The sequence below is a fragment of the Carcharhinus amblyrhynchos genome, chromosome 10, assembly GCF_965287045.1.
Source record: "Carcharhinus amblyrhynchos chromosome 10, sCarAmb.v2.hapA, whole genome shotgun sequence".
In the NCBI taxonomy this organism is placed as follows: domain Eukaryota; kingdom Metazoa; phylum Chordata; class Chondrichthyes; order Carcharhiniformes; family Carcharhinidae; genus Carcharhinus; species Carcharhinus amblyrhynchos.
Window position 1 is genome coordinate 28,187,762 of NC_137333.1, and position 16,520 is coordinate 28,204,281.

Below are 16,520 nucleotides of genomic sequence, written 5' to 3' on the forward strand. Positions count from 1 at the left end.
TATGCAAGTAGCAGCATGACCCTCATAGTGACAATTCTGAACTTCAGCCTGTAGCCATGTCACAGGTGTCATGAACCATGTTCTGAAGGGCGGTATCCCTTGCCTCTGAGGAACTGATCCTGTAGTTGCTGTGCTCCCTCAAAGGCCGCCAGGATCTACGAGTGGCCAAGGATAAGCTAGTTATGCACCTGCTCCCTGGGAATCGTGGCACAGTGGTTAGTACTGCTGCCTCACAGCGCCAGAGACCCAGATTCGATTCTCGACGTGGGTCACTGTTTGTGTGGAGTTGGCACATTCTCCCTGTGCCTTTGTGGGTTTCCTCTGGGCACTCTGGTTTCCTTCCACAGTCCAAAGATGTGCGAGTTAGGTGGATTGGTCATTATAAATTGTTCATTAGTGTCAGGAGAATTAGCTGGGTAGAAATATGAGGGTCACATGGATAGGGCCTGGGTGGGATCGTTGTTGTGCAGGCTTGATGGGCCAAATGGCCTCCTTCTGCACTGTAGGGATTCTATGAACCAGATACATACCTGCAGTCCTAAAGGCTCAGTCCCAAAGGTCCTAAAGGCATAGAGGTTCAGGGTGGCTGTCAGCTCCAGGGCCACAGGCAGTGGGTGACCTCACTGCCCATGTGGCACCATTTCTTATATATCGTGGCAAAGGGGTTCACCAATCCGTGTGACATCCGCAGTCTCATGCATCTGCAGATAACTCATCTGCCATCGGTCGACTCTTGCTGGTACTGTCACCTGTGTGATGCAGTCTTCAGCAGCTCAGCTGACCCTCACTTCATCCTCAGGGTGCTGCTCCTGCCTTCATGCAGCTGCACAATGACGGTGACACTGTCTCTGTGGCCCCATGCCTAGTATGATAGGTATCAAGTCCATTTGCTCCACTATTCTATAATTCTATAAGAGAAAACAGAATGTGAGCACGAAAGAGTCCTAGCAATGCCGTGACCCATTGCCCAATTAAGATTTGGGCATTCCACTGGTGGCCATTCCGTTCAGTGAATTCCTTTCAACTGAGTTACACTCCCTTACTCTCACTCACAAAGGCAACAACTTGAGAGACAAATGGGCGTCTACATTGGACACCCTTAGAGGCCTTCTGACTGAGAGGCTATTTATTAACTGATGACCTTAGACCTCTTGGCCCCCACCAAATGGCACTCTAATTCCCCCCCAAAACAGATTAATCCTCCCCCCGAATGCCACTCTGATGTCCCTCTGATGCTACACTAATGGCCCCCCTACTTGGCTGTGCACTCATGATAAACCCCTGCCCCCCCTGCACTCCATACTCAGCACCTCCAGACTTGAAAATGACTTACCTAGCTCCCCACCAACTCTCCACTGTCCCCACTCCATAGGACTCCCTTGTGGGTACTGGCATTCACCTCTGCTATAGCCCTCAGAGGTGAGATTGCTAGGTTCACGTTTTTAAAAAGCTATTGTAAACCGCGCCAGCATGATTTTACACTGATAAGCTTTGAATATCCATTAAGGAGAAAGTGACAGCGGGATTGCCCACTAATAAGATTCTCATGTGTAGAAATGTGGTTTCCGATCTTTCTGGGTGGAAACATTAGCACCTTATAGGCAAGCAGAAAATCGGAAATTGAGATCGCGCCAGCAAGAATCTCAATCTCCGATAACCGATAGATTTTGCATCCATAGTGTGCGTGTGTGCATGCACGTGTGTGTGTGTGTGTGTGTGCATACATTAAGCACAGTTTTAGAGTTCTTTCTGGATACATTTTTTTAAATATTTAGAGTTTGAAATTCAAAAGCTAAATTGCATCCCCTAATCCATAACAAGTCTATTAATCCTTTCATTTTTCAAAAAATGTTATTCCTTTCTCAGCCAATGAGCAGAATAGATGGGGCAAGTACCTGTCTCATCTCCTTACTTGGTCTAAAATCCAATTGCAATTTAAATTGAATCCAATTCATGATTACCAGAAATGGATCCACTAGATCCAAGCTGACTAGAACATGCATTAAACCTGATCATGTGCTTGATCCCATACTTCATCTTAGCCTAAAGACCAAGCAGTCTAATGGCGCCTTTCATAATATGATTGCACTTGAAAGTTGAACAAGTTCTACAGTGTTTTCACTCAGGAATTCTGAGTTGCTCTGGCTACATGCATTTTTACATGCATCTGACTCAGTAACAGGGACACTACCGATTGCACTGCAAAGCTGCAAGAACCAGCAAATTAATTTCTGACAGGCAATGAAATACATTTTTTATTTTAAAATGAAATAGACTAAACAATATGTTGTGTACATAATGAAAGATGAGAAAACAAAACTTTATAACATTCTCTACACATCCTACTGTATAAAATTATTGAAATAAACAGCTTTTCTTAACACGGAAAACACACATCAAGATAATACACTCAAAGCATGTATTGCTCCTCACAAAACCAAATGGACAGTCAGAAATGGGAGCAAGCTGGGAAATGCAGTCTGCTTAAGCTGCCTATTTGAAGGCACTTGTCTCCTTCTTATCCATCTTCTTTATAGCATAGTTAAGTTAGTTTTGATAACCATTGATCTATACCTTCAGACAAGTTACCTCCAGTCTATTCAAATGATTGCTCTTTACGTTGAGGGATGGTCACAACACCAAGCAATACTTCTATCGCTGAGAGAAAAATAAAACAAAAGGTCATCAGATGCAATGCACAATGTATTTAATTCAAGCAACTGTTGTCTTATTTTAGAATTGATATTTGATGCAGCATTGCTGTAAAGTTTAAACATACATGAAATGTCAGAGCAGGAATTAAACTCAGGTGAAGGCAGCATAAATCATGGAAACAAATGGAAAAAAGTTATCAGGTCTGAGGAAGACGGTGCAAGAATGTGTTTATTTGAGGAGTATAGTCACAGGATACCTATCACAGTGAGGCTACAACAAATTCAGGTAATAATCCAGCTCTTCTACATGCCATATCACGCCTCAAACACAAGCCTGAATATTGCAATTTTGTTGGCTGTCATTACACTAGACACTTTGGTAACAATGGCCTCTGTATTCAGTGGTGGTGGTAGGAATGTCATTTAATTCTCTGTTCCCCAACTAGCTACCAAACAGATAGACTGGCTGGCCAGTAATAGCAGATATTTTTAAGTTGATTCTTAATTACTTTTAAATTTAATGTCACCAGCAGGGATTTCCTAGGGTTTGAGAAGCTGGCAGCTAAAGTGCATTAAGAAGATTAGCAACAAGCAGGTAAATGCCATTCAGGCATTACTTGTGTGATAGGAGAAACAGGAGTGCTTCCCTTTACACTATCAAGTAAATCTTCTTCTTTTCCTGCAATTGGCTTCCCTCCTCCCTGCATTCTGATTTGCCCCCAAACTCCTTGATCTTCCCTTGACCTTCCATCTGTGATATCACATGGCTTCCATTCCAGACTAGGGAATACCGCTGGAATAAATTGTGTTTTGGGACTCCTACAGGATTTCCTGCACCTAATGCTGATCCCACTCATGAAAATGGGTGGGATTTTCTAGTCCCCCTCATCAGAATGTTTTGTGGTGGTGAAAGCCCGTCACTGGGTTTTGTATTGTCCACTCCCTCAGCTGTTGGGGAGCCTGCAGCCGGGGATTGCTGTCAGCAGAGTCAGAACATTCCAGTGGAAACAGCCAGAAAATGTTGGTCGGTCTTTGAGCATAAATTAGTGGATTGGTGTGTGAATGAGGTCAATGGGTGAGTGGGTAGATAATGATCATATGGTAGTCAGATCAAGTTTGGGAGTATTCTAACTGAGATGGGGAGGGTAGTTGTGTAAATGCCAGATAGTCTGGGTAGGGACAAGTCAGATTATGGGTTAGTTGGGTATGGTTGGGTAGGTAGAGAGGGCTAATACGGGTCTTTTGGTGGGAGGATGAATTCAGCCAGCTGCTCGGGGGGAGAAGTGATTTTGGTGGCTGTTAGTTCTAAAGTTATCCAAGTGTTAGACCAGGCTTTAAACTGTATAACATTTCATGGGTAACTATCCAGTAAACCATGTGGAATCTACCCAAAGTTTTGAATTTAGTTCTGAATCAGAAACATTTGTGGAGAATCCTGGGGAGCAGAGGAATTGCCCATCCAACGTTTAAACTTCCTAGAAAATTCCAATGTAATTCCATGTGACAGGATTTCTGTAGAGTCCTGAAAACATCTTCAACCATGCACTCAGTCTCCGATGATCGGAAGACTGGAAGATCAGATACTTATTAACATTTGGGTGGCAGAGTGGCACAGTGGTTAGCACTGCTGCTTCACAGCTCCAGGGTCCTGGATTCATTTCTCGGCTCAGGTCATTGTCTGTGTGGAGTTTGCACATTCTTCTCGTGTCTGCGTGGGTTTCCTTCAGGCACTCCGGTTTCCTCCCACAGTGCAAAGATGTGTGGGTTAGGTTGATTAGTCATACTAAGAAATTGCCCCTTAGTGTCCAAAGTAGTGGAGGTTAGAGGGATTAGTGGGTATAATATGTAGGAATATGGGGGTAGGGCCTGGGTGGGATTGTGTTCGGTGCAGACTCAATGGGCTGAAGGGCCTCTTTCTGTGCTGTAGGGTTCTATGATCTCAAAATGACAACTTTTTACAGCAAGTGCTCACCCACATACACTAATTAAGATTGCAGCAAATGAAGGGGAGCGGGGGGAGAGCGGTGGGGTGGGGGGGAGAGCGGGGGAGGGGGAGTGATTCTCCCAAAAGTGCTGAATTGGCAAGAAAATTGGTGTAAATCATGACTGTGTTTTCAGTTCAACATCAGACCCGAATCTCTCACATTCTGTGCAATGCAGAAGTCACAATCATGATTCTCATTAAGAGCTCAGGGTGTGGGGCCTATTCACGTCAGAGACTGACATGTATGGGAATGTGCATGCACAATGGTCCCAAGCTGTCAGTCTCACCATTTGCTGGCCAGCTCAATCACTGGCCAGCCTGGGATCCTCGCAATGTTGCCCCCCTCAACATCCCCACGGCCCGATCATGGACACCACAAGCAATCCTGGGTCAGCTCCGACCATGCCCCATCCCCAACAGTGGCAATCCCCCGCCTCCCCTATCCCAGCAGACACCCCCTGCCCTCCACCACGCCCCCCCGCCCCCCCGCCCGGGAGGCAGACCACCTCCCAGCAGACCACTATCCAGGTGGCAGGCTCTTCCTGGCAGACCACACCCCCCAGCCCACCCCAATCGCTGGCCTCCCTCTAGCCCTGACTGATCCCAATGTGGCAGGAACCCCCACCCCCACAAATTGCCCCTTAGGACCTGCCCACAGTAGGTCTCATCCCTTGGTCCCATTCCTCCTCCAGGCTCTTCCCCTAGGATCTGCCCCAGCCCCATCCCTTAGCTCTGCCCTGGGCATGGGCTCTTCACCCTTCGGGCAGTACTGGGGGCACAGGCTGGCACTGCCAGAAAGCTCCTGTCCAACTGAGGGGCCCAGGGTTGGCACCTCCTCCACTCTGGCAGGGTCTCCCGCTAGTTCCCCGCAGTGGGGAGTTGCTCTAAACCCCACCAGAGTGAAATAGTCCTGGCAGGGTGAGAGATGCTATCGGGCCTGAAGAATTCTATGCTGGGCCTGATAATCACATTTAAAATGCACTTTTTAAATATTTAAATTATTTACATTGCTTCCCGCCAGTTTCTAGTGCAATCCCAGCCGTGTCTGTTCTCTGGCTGTGGGAATGCATGTGCAAATCCTGCAAAATGGCCGACATGCAATTCTCCCATCCCGACCTGCCAAAAACATGCGTGTCAGGATGGGAGAATCAGGTCCTAGGTTTTTCGGGCTCCAAATGTGCCTGTATTAAAAATGCAAATGTTGGAGCCAAGTTTTGGTCATAAACTAAAATTAACTTTGGTTACCCACACACGTTCAATTTACCCATTTTTGGGGGTTAAAATTGCTCCCAATTTTACTGCTTTTCCAGATTCCAATATCTGCATGTGTTAACTGGATTTCAGAAAAAGATCATTCATGATAGATAGGCATATCAAGAATTGCCACCAAAATTACCAAGTCCAAAATTGATTCAAGGAAACTTCCCTCCAAATGTAGAACTGGTAGCTTCACAAGAAAAAGAAAATGACAGGTTTGAAAGCTTTTCTTATTGAGTCTCCTCTGACCATTGACTCAAAAGAGTCATGTATGACACAATAGCAACATGGCATAAAATATCAACATAGAAATTGTTTCAGAGATGGCAGTTCAGGCAGTAAACTGCACCTCCTGTGGTATGTATGTGGTGAGGGACACCAGAGTGTTTCTGCTGATTTTACTTGTAGGAAGTGTGTATAATTGCAGCTTCTGGAGGAGTGTGTTAAGGAGCTGGAGTTGGAATTGGAGGAACTCCAGATAATTTGGGAGGCAGAGGCGGACATCGATAGGAGTTACAAGGAGATAGTCACTCCTAGAAATGAGTCTTGGGTAACTGCCAGGAAGAGGGGAAGAAACAATTGGAGGGACAATCCCCTGGGGCTGTTCCCCTCCAAAATAGGTTTTCTGTCCTGGAGGCTACAGTTGAGGAGGAATCAACTGGAGATAGCCAAAGGGAGCAGGTCTCTGGAGGTGAGCCTGTTGTGAAGGCTCAGGTGGTTAGGGGATGTAAAAGATTGGGCCTAGTGATTGGGGACTCCACAGTTAGGGGGACAGATAGGAGAGTCAGAGGTAATGGTAGGGACTCAGGGCTGGTGTGTTGCCTCCCAGGGGCTGGGGTCCGGGATGTTTCAGAGAGGGTGTTCAGGACTCTTAAGGGAGAGGGAGATCAACCCCAAGTCATAGTTCATGTGGGGACGCATGACATAGGGAGGTTAAGGGAAGGGGATATTAAGCAGAACTTTATGGAGTTGGGGTGGAAACTTAAGGCCAAGTCGGACAGAGTGGTTATCTTGGGACTATTGCCTGTGCCACGGGATAGTTTAGAGCGGAACAGAGAGAGGGAAAGTTTGAACTCGTGGATGAGGGGATGGTGCAGGAGGGAGGGGTTCAGGTTCTTGAGCAATTGGGGCTCATTCTGGGGAAGGTGGGATCTCTACAGGAGTGATGGTCTACACCTGAATCAGAGGGGAACCAATATCTTGGGGGGAAAATTTGCAAAGGCTATGCAGGGGGGTTTAAACTGATTCAGAGGGGGGGTGGGATCCTGAGTAGCGGGGGTGAAAGTGAGGGGGGCATAGATGGGGACTGCAATGCATGGCATCGTGGGGGTGGGGCAGAGCAGGGTTTGAAATGCGTATACTTTAATGCGAGGAGTATTCGCAATAAAGTGGATGAACTTGCAGCGTGGATCAGTACCTGGGACTTTGATGTTGTGGCCATTTCAGAGACATGGATAGAGCAGGGTCAGGAATGGTTGTTGCAGGTTACGGGGTTCAACTGCTTCAGTCGGAGTAGAGAAGGAGGTAGAAGGGGGGGAGGGGTAGCATTATTAGTCAAGGATTGTATCACGGTGTCAGAGAGGAAGTTTGATGAGGACTTGTCTGTTGAGGTAGTTTGGGCTGAGATTAGAAATAGGAGAGGGGAGGTCACCCTGTTGGGAGTCTTTTATAGACCTCCTAAAAGTTCTAGAGAGGTTGAGGAAAGGATTGCGGAGACAACCCTGGATAGGAGTGAGAGTAATAGGGTAATTGTTATGGGGGACTTTAACTTTACTAATTTTGATTGGAATTGCTATAGCTTTAGCTCATTGGAGGGGTCAGTTTTTGTACAAAGCATGCAGGAAGGTTTTTTGACTCAGTATGTTGATAGGCTAACTAGAGGTGAGGCTATATTGGATTTGGTGCTAGGAAATGAGCCAGACCAGATGCTAGACTTGGAAGTTGGTGTGCATTTTGGTGATAGTGACCACAATTCGGTTACGTTCACCTTAGTGATGGAAAGGGATAGGCATGAACCTCGGGTCAGTAGTTTTAGCTGGGGGAAGGGTAATTATGAGGCTATTAGGAGAGAATTAGGAAGCATAGGTTGGACTAGGAGACTACAGGGTCTCGGAACGTCCGAAATGTGGAGTTTTTTCAAGGAGCAGCTACTGCGAGTCCGTGATAGGTATGTCCCTGTCAGGCAAGGAGGAATTGGTCGAGCTAGGGAACCGTGGTGCACTAAGAAAGTTGGTTCGCTGGTTAAAGAGAAAAAGGAGGCTTATGTCCGGATGACACTTGAGGGCTCAGGTAGTGCACTAGAAAGCTTTAGATTGGCTAGGAGGGAGTTAAAGAGTGAGTTAAGAAGGGCTAAAAGAGGACATGAGAAGACTTTGGCTGATAGGATTAAGGAGAATCCTAAGGCGTTCTATAGATATGTTAAGAACAGAAGGTTGGTTATGGCAAGATTGGGGCCAGTTAGAGACAGCAGTGGGAATTTGTGTGTGGAGCCGGAAGAGATTGGAGAGGCATTGAACCAATATTTCTCTTCGGTATTCACGCAGGGGGACATAAATGTAGCTGTGGAGAACACTGGGTTACAGGGTTGTAAACTGGACAGTATTGCAGTTGATAAGGAGGATGTGCTAGATATTCTTGAGGGTTTGAAAATAGATAAGTCCCCTGGGCCGGACGGGATTTACCCTAGGATTCTCTGGGAGGCAAGAGAGGCGATTGCAGAGCCTCTGGCTCTGATCTTCAGGTCGTCATTGGTCACACGTGTAGTGCCAGAAGATTGGAGGATAGCGAATGTTGTCCCATTGTTTAAGGGGAACAGAGACTTCCCCGGGAATTATAGACCGGTGAGTCTTACTTCTGTGTGGGTAAGGTTTTAGAAAAAGTTATTAGGGATAGGATTTATAGTTATTTGGAGAGTAATGAATTGATTGGAGATAGTCAGCATGGTTTTGTGGGGGGTAGGTCGTGCCTTACTAACCTTATTGATTTTTTCGAGAAAGTGACCAAAGAGGTGGATGGGGGTAAGGCAGTTGACGTGGTATATATGGACTTTAGTAAGGCGTTTGATGAGGTTCACCATGGAAGGCTTCTGCAGAAAATGCAGATGTATGGGATTGAGGGTGATTTAGGAAATTGGATCAGGAATTGGCTGGCAGATAGGAGACAGAGGGTGGTGGTTGATGGTAAGTATTCGTCATGGAGTTCAGTTACAAGTGGCGTGCCTCAGGGATCTGTTTTGGGGCCACTGCTGTTTGTAATTTCTATAAATGATCTGGATGAGGGTATAGCTGGGTGGATTAGTAAATTTGCTGATGACACCAAAGTCGGAGGTGTGGTAGATAGTGAGGAAGGGTGTCTTAGTTTACAGGGAGACTTGGACAAGTTGCAGAGCTGGGCCAAGAAGTGGCGGATGGAGTTTAATGCGGATAAGTGTGAGGTAATTCACTTTGGCAGGAATAATGGATGTGTAGAGTATAGGGCTAACGGTAGGACTCTGAATAGTGTGGATGAACAGAGGGATCTAGGTGTATGTGTACGTAGATCCCTGAAAGTTGGGAATCAAGTAGATAGGGTTGTTAGGAAGGCATATGGTGTCTTGGCGTTTATTGGTAGGGGGATTGAATTTAGGAGCCGCAGCGTCATGTTGCAACTGTACAAAACTCTGGTGCAGCCGCACTTGGAGTATTGTGTGCAGTTCTGGTCCCCACATTATAGGAAGGATGTGGAGGCTTTGGAGAGGGTGCAGAGGAGGTTTACCAGCATGTTGCCTGGTATGGAGGGGAGGTCCTATGAGGAGAGACTGAGGGATTTGAGGTTGTTTTCGTTAGAAAGAAGGCAGCTAAGAGGGGACCTTATTGAAACATATAAGATGATTAGAGGTTTAGATAGGGTGGACAGTGATAGCCTTTTTCCTCGGATGGAGAAAGCTAGCACGAGGGGGCATGGCTTTAAATTAAGGGGGGGTAGTTATAGGACGGATGTCAGGGGTAGGTTCTTTACCCAGAGGGTGGTGAGGGATTGGAATGCCCTGCCTGCTGCAGTTGTAAATGCGCCTAGTTTGGGGGCGTTTAAGAGATCCGTGGATAGGTTTATGGATGGAAAGGGTTTGGTTTCGGTTAGAGGGTCATTGCTTTTTAACTGGTCGGCGCAACATCGTGGGCCGAAGGGCCTGTTCTATGTTCTATAGCAGCTCTAGTTAAAGGAATTTATTACTGTCACTAATATGTTACATGTCCCTCTTCTACTTCTATCGAGATTTTCAAAAGTCATGATACTATCATCCTGATCAGAACTTTTCCTACTCCTATTGGTTGGAAATGGAAGTAGGATGGCAAACAAAATGGCCACCAAGGTGCATGGCCGGAAATCCCACCTCCATTTCTGTCCTTAACCATATCACCTGCCTACTCCTATTAATTAGGCAATTTAGATTGTTGTGGGTTCATAAGAGCCTGTTGCCAATGAGTTTTCCAATTTTCAATGAAGTGACTGGAGGTTAACAGCTGCCTGGTATTAGACCAGTTGCATGGAGACAAGCTCCATTTAATGGAATTGGGAAGAAATTTCCCATATATGTTAGCTTTGTAAAATACAGCTTTAAAATATACAATTTCAACTGTTGGGTGATATCATATGATGAAAAAAACTATGCAGAGCAGTGGGCTGGGAGACTCAAATGGAGGTTGCGTAGGGGGCTTACCGCTGTGCTCCATAGCTTCCACGTGTCTCCGGGCCGCTGGAAATTTGGCATCCTCAGCTCCACACCAGAAATCGGCGCAGAGCTGAATAAATTATTCTAATATTGATTTCCATTTAATTAATGGGCCCAGGACTGAAGTTTCCTGGTCCGTTAGCATATGTCCACCACCGGCCAGCAGTGCTTCACTCCAGTGGGATTTACAACAGCTCCCCGCCAACAGGGAGCTAACGGTCAGACCCTGCCGGAGTGAAGGCCCCACCAGGAGGTCAGGGTAAGGGGTATCGCCAGATTGTAGGTGCCAGCCTGATCCCCCAGCACTGCCCAAGAGGCAAAGCGGCAATGCTCAGGAGGCACCTTGTCACTGCCCACCAGGCTTCAGGTGGGGGTTGCCAAGGGGGTGGAACCAGAGGGGGCAGGACCTTGGGGGATGGGTGGTTCCCGGTGTCACTCTGCACTTGGACATGTTGACAGAAGGAGGCCAGTAATCGGGGCTGTAGGGGGTGGGGCGGGAGGGTTCAGCATGGGGAGGGGGTCAGCACTATAGGGGAGTGGGGGAGTTCAGAATGATGGGGAGAGCTGGGGGACTCTGCTACCAGTGGGGGTGGGGGGTGCTGGTGGGGGTGGGGAAATCGGGTGGTCTGGGGATGGGGGCAGGGGTCGATGCCAGCCCAGACATGTCTGGGAGGCCAGCAATTGGGCTGTGGCGGGGGGGGGTGAAATCGGTGAGGCAGCAATGTGGGTTGCAGGACTGACCACCAATTGAGCTAGTCAACGATCAGGAAGCTGGCAGTGCGGGGCTACTACACATGTGTTGATCTCAGCACTGACAGATCGGCGGCACACGCACGATGGCCCACTCAGCATGATGCTGCTGGCCTCTCCAGTAGGAATAGGCCCTGCTCCCAGCTTTTTAATGAGATTCACGCTAGGGCACTCTATAGTGCATAGAGTGTAGGAGATTCATTTTGAAAATCTTCCTGAAAAAGAAATTGGAGTTTACTCCAGTTTTTACGCAAATTTGGCACTTAGAATTTTTTTGGGAGAATCCCACCCTATTCCTTTCCGTGGAGACATTATTGGATAATGATATTCTATAAATTTATATTGCCAACAATGAGAAGAGAATCTTTAAGATTAAACACACTCTAACCACTGCCCCTTGACATTCAATGGTGTTACCGCCACTGAATTCTCCACTGTCAACATCCTTGGGGTTACCATTGACCAGAAATTCAACTGGACTCACCACAGAAACACAGCAGATACAACAGCAGGTAAGAGACTAGGAATAGTGTGGTGAATAGCTCACCTCTTGACTCCTCAGAGCCTAGCCACCATTTCCCAGACACAAATCTGTGATGGAATACTCCCCATTTGCCTGGATGGGTGCAGCTCCAACAATACTCAAAAAGCTTGACACCATCCAGGATGAAGCAATCCACTTAATTGGCACCACATCCATAAACATTCACTCCCTCCATCACCAATGCTCAGTCGCAGCAGTAAATACTATCTACAAGATGCACTGCAGCAATTCACCGAAGAACCTTAAACAGCACTTTGTCCATGTAGAAGAACAAGGGCAGCAGATACATGGGAGTACCACCACCTGCAAGTTCCTTTCCAAGCCACTCATCATCCTAACTTGGAAGTATATTCAGTATGTAATCTCAACACTAGGTTAAAGTCCAACAGGTTCACTTGGAAGCACAAGCTTTGAGTGTATTTGCTTCTTTGGGTGAGTGAGGAGTTGTATTCACAAAAAGAGCATATAATTTACAAGATAAAGGTTAGAATGCTAGATCTTACAGGAAATCAAGTCTTTATAGATGCAGACAATGTGAGTGAACAGGGTTAAAGACAGGTTAAAGAGGTGTGTATGGTATCTAGCCAGGACAGTTTGAGGTTTTGCAACTCCAGGCAAGTCATAGGGGTTATAGATAGTGTGACATAAACCCAAGATCCCGATTGAGGCCACCCTCATATATACGGAACTTGGCTATCAGTTTCTGCTCAGCAATTCTGTGCTGTCATGTGTTGTGAAGGCCACCTTGGAGAACGCTTACCCGAAGATCAGAGGCTGAATGCCTGTGACTGCTGGAGTGTTCCCCGATCAACCGGGACCTTGGGTTCATGTCACACTATCTGTAACCCCAGTCTAACACTGGCATCTCCACATCATGTTCATTCACTTGAATTAGGTGAATTAGGAAATATAATTTCAGGTGCCACATAGAGGCATAAATTGATCACAGGAAAACTTGAATATTTCTTTAGCTGTTAGGAGCAGGCGTCTGGTTCTCACAGATCCAGTAAAAAGTCTGACTGTGTTTACGCCAGTCCAACGCCGGCATACACCCATCTCACAGATCCTACATACAGAGGATAGCTGCTAACAGAACATCAACACCTCATCTGAGAATACGTTTTTCAGGTCTTGGTGATTGTAAAGAAATTCACTACCTTCATCTGTGGTGTATGATTGATTGTTAGAATCATATAGTCATAGAATCCGTACAGTGCAGAAGGAGGTCATTTGGCCCAACAAATCTGCATCTACTCTCTGACAAAGCATCTTTCCCAGACCCACCCACCTGCCCTATTCCTGTAACCAATGCATTTACCCTACTAATCCTCCTGACCTACACATTTAAGGGGGAAATAGCATGATGTGGAGATGCTGGCATTGGACTGGGGTAAACACAGTAAGAAGTCTCAGAACACCAGGTTAAAGTCCACCAGGTTTATTTGGTAGCTGCTGGCTTTCAGGGCTTTGCCTCTTCGTCAGGTGAGTAGGGAATTCTGATCACAAACAGGATATATAAAAGCACACACTCAGTTTACAGAATACTGATTGGAATGCGAGTTGTTACAGCTAATCGAGTCATAAAGGTGCAGACAATGTGAATGGAGATAGAATTAAGCATAGGTTAAAGAGATATGTATTGTCTCCAGACAAGGCAGTAAGTGAGATGTTACAAGCCCAGGCAAGTCATGGGGATGACAAATAGTGTGACATGAACCCAAGATCCTGGTTGAGGCCTTCTTCATGTGTGCGGAACTTGGCTATCAGTTTCTGCTCAGCGGCCCTGCGCTGTTGTATGTCATGAAGGCCGCCTTGGAGAACGTTTATCCGAAGATCAAAGGCTGAATGCCCGTGAACACTAAGTGTTTGCCAATAGCAACATCTCACTTACTGTCCTGTCTGCAGACAATACACATCTCTTTAACCAATGCTTAATGCCATCTCCACTCACATTGTCTGCACCTTTAAGACTTGATTAGCTGTAAAGACTCGCATTCTAATCAGTATTCTGTAAACTGAGTGTGTGCCTTTATATGCCCTGTTTGTGATCAGAATTCCCCAGTCACCTGATGAACGGGCAAAGCCAAATAAACCTGTTGGACTTTAACCTGGTGTTGTGAGACTTCTTATGGGAAATAGCATGGCCACCCACATAATCTGCACATCTTTGGAGTGTGGCTGGAAACCCACACAGACACAAGGAAAACATGCAACCTCCACATTGACAGTCACCCAAGGCTGGAATCGAACCCAGGTCTCTGGTGCTGTGAAGTAGCAGTGCTAACCACTGTGCCATCGCGGTTGGTTATATTGTACATGGCAACCCTGGTCACAGGGTTGCCATATACATGCTGGTACGCTCTTAAATGTTGGGACTAACTAAATCCACTGAGAGCTTGAAATCAGCTGCACAGGATTTTTTTACCACTAGGTTAAACAGCTTGGAATCTGAATTGTGGAGTCCCACTTTGCATGTCTTAATGTTAACCAGCAGATTCCTGGCTCTGTTGAAGAATTAGCAACAACAGATTCAAAGCAGGAATAAGTTTTTCACAGTAACTTCATTGCAGTGTTAATGTAAGCCTACGCCTACTTGCGATACTAATAAAGAGAAATGTATCCAAACAGGCTTCCAGATCTTGGAGTGCTGTTTCATCCAGATCACCTAGCTGGTTCCCTCAAATACCAGGATGGAACTAAACAGTTACTTTAATACCACAGTTAGATCCAGAAGTTGCAGGCTACTTCATGAATCAGCACAAAAAAGAAGAGCACTACCTCTATTTCAGCAGATGACAGATGATAAGAGTTTCTTTTTGCCACTCTCAGTGCAATGCTGCTTTGATATCAAGAACAATTCATAGAATCATAGAATCCCTACAGTGCAGAAGGGGGGGGTCATGTGGCCCATTGACCACAACCCCATCCAGGCCCTTACTCTATAATTCCACGTATTTACCCTGCAACCCACTTTACACAGAGGGGTAATTTAGCATGGCTAATCAACCCAATCCTCACATTTTTGGACTGTGGGAGGAAACCAGAGCACCTGAGGAAATCCACACAATCACTAGAAGAACATGCAAACTCCACACAGTCATTGAACTTGGGTCTCTGGCACTGTGAGGCAGCAGTGCTAACCATTTGCCACCATGCTACCCTTAAATTACTTGCATTTCATTCTGATATTCATCTCCTTTATCGACCTTTGGACAGCTATGGGGATAAATAGTCCTGGCAGAATCAAAATTAGGATTGGTGAGCAGGTTTTGGATTAGTAAGTGATATTTAATGCTACTTCAGATGACATCTTTCATCAATTTGTTGAAAATTGAGAGTGGATTGCTGGCGTGGTAATTGACTGGATTGAAATTATCCCATTCTGAGCTATTTTCCACATTGTCAAGTCGATGTCAATGTTGTAGCTATCCTGGAGTAACTTGATTTAGGACACGGTTAATTCTGGAGCAAAAATCTTTAGCACTACTCAAAGGGTGGTGGTGAGTGAGTGGAATCGGCTGCCTTCGGTAGTGGTGGAGCGAATTCGTTAGGGTCTTTTAAGAGACTTCTGGATGAGTACATGGGATTTAATAGGATTGAGGGTTATAGGTAGGCCTAGTAGGTAGGGATATGATCAGCGCAACTTGTGGGCCGAAGGGCCTGTTTGTGCTGTAGTTTTTCTATGTTCTATGTTCACTACAACTGGGATGTTTCCTTGACTCATTGTCTTTGCTTCATCTAACACGGTTAGACTGGCATCTAAACAATGGATGAGACAGAGGTAGATCATCATTTGACACTTCTGGCTGTTTGATATTTGCACTCATGCTGGATTTCACCATCATTATAGTTGGGTATCTTTTGAGAGCTTGCTCCTCTGCTGAGTTGTTTAATTGTCGACCACCATTCACAGTTGGATGTGGAAGAAAATCAGTGCTGCAATTCTCCCATTGCAGCCAGCCACTTTTCTGGTGGGTCCAGCCAGGAGATACATGTGTCGGCATTTCGTGGGTCCCCCGACAGTTTTATCAACCCATGCACATCTCCCAGCTGGAGAAAATAGTGCCATCAGGAACCTGTTGAAAATCAGCAGGCCGCTGTTTAGCATGAGTTTACATACCTTTGCATGCCATTATCAGAATCCATACGGCAATCTCCACCTATGTCTGCCTCTCCCACCTCTTTGGCATGATGTAATTTTGGCACAAATGGGAACAGGTATTTAGAAGTTGCAACCTGTCTTGGGCAGCCTGGAACTGGTGTGAGGAGGTAAGTGCTACTGGTGGAGCGTGGGGGATATTGCAGGCAGGCCTTGGAGATGCCTGGTGGCCTTCCTTCTGCTGCCTTCAGGTTTTGGCCCATTGATGAGTGAAATCTGTGGGTGGGTGGGTGGGTTCAGGGGGGCTTCCACTTCTTCAAAGCTCCTTAAGTAAGGTTTCGTCAGGGAATCTCGCTACCCAACACCCCCTCCACCCTCCACCCCCCATCTCCACCTCCCCCTCTCCACACCCCCACCCCACTCTCCACCACACCCCCCAAACCCACCCCCCAAACCCCCCCCATACCCCACCCCAGCCAACCCCCCCAACCAATCCCCCCACCCCACCCACCCCAACCAAGCCC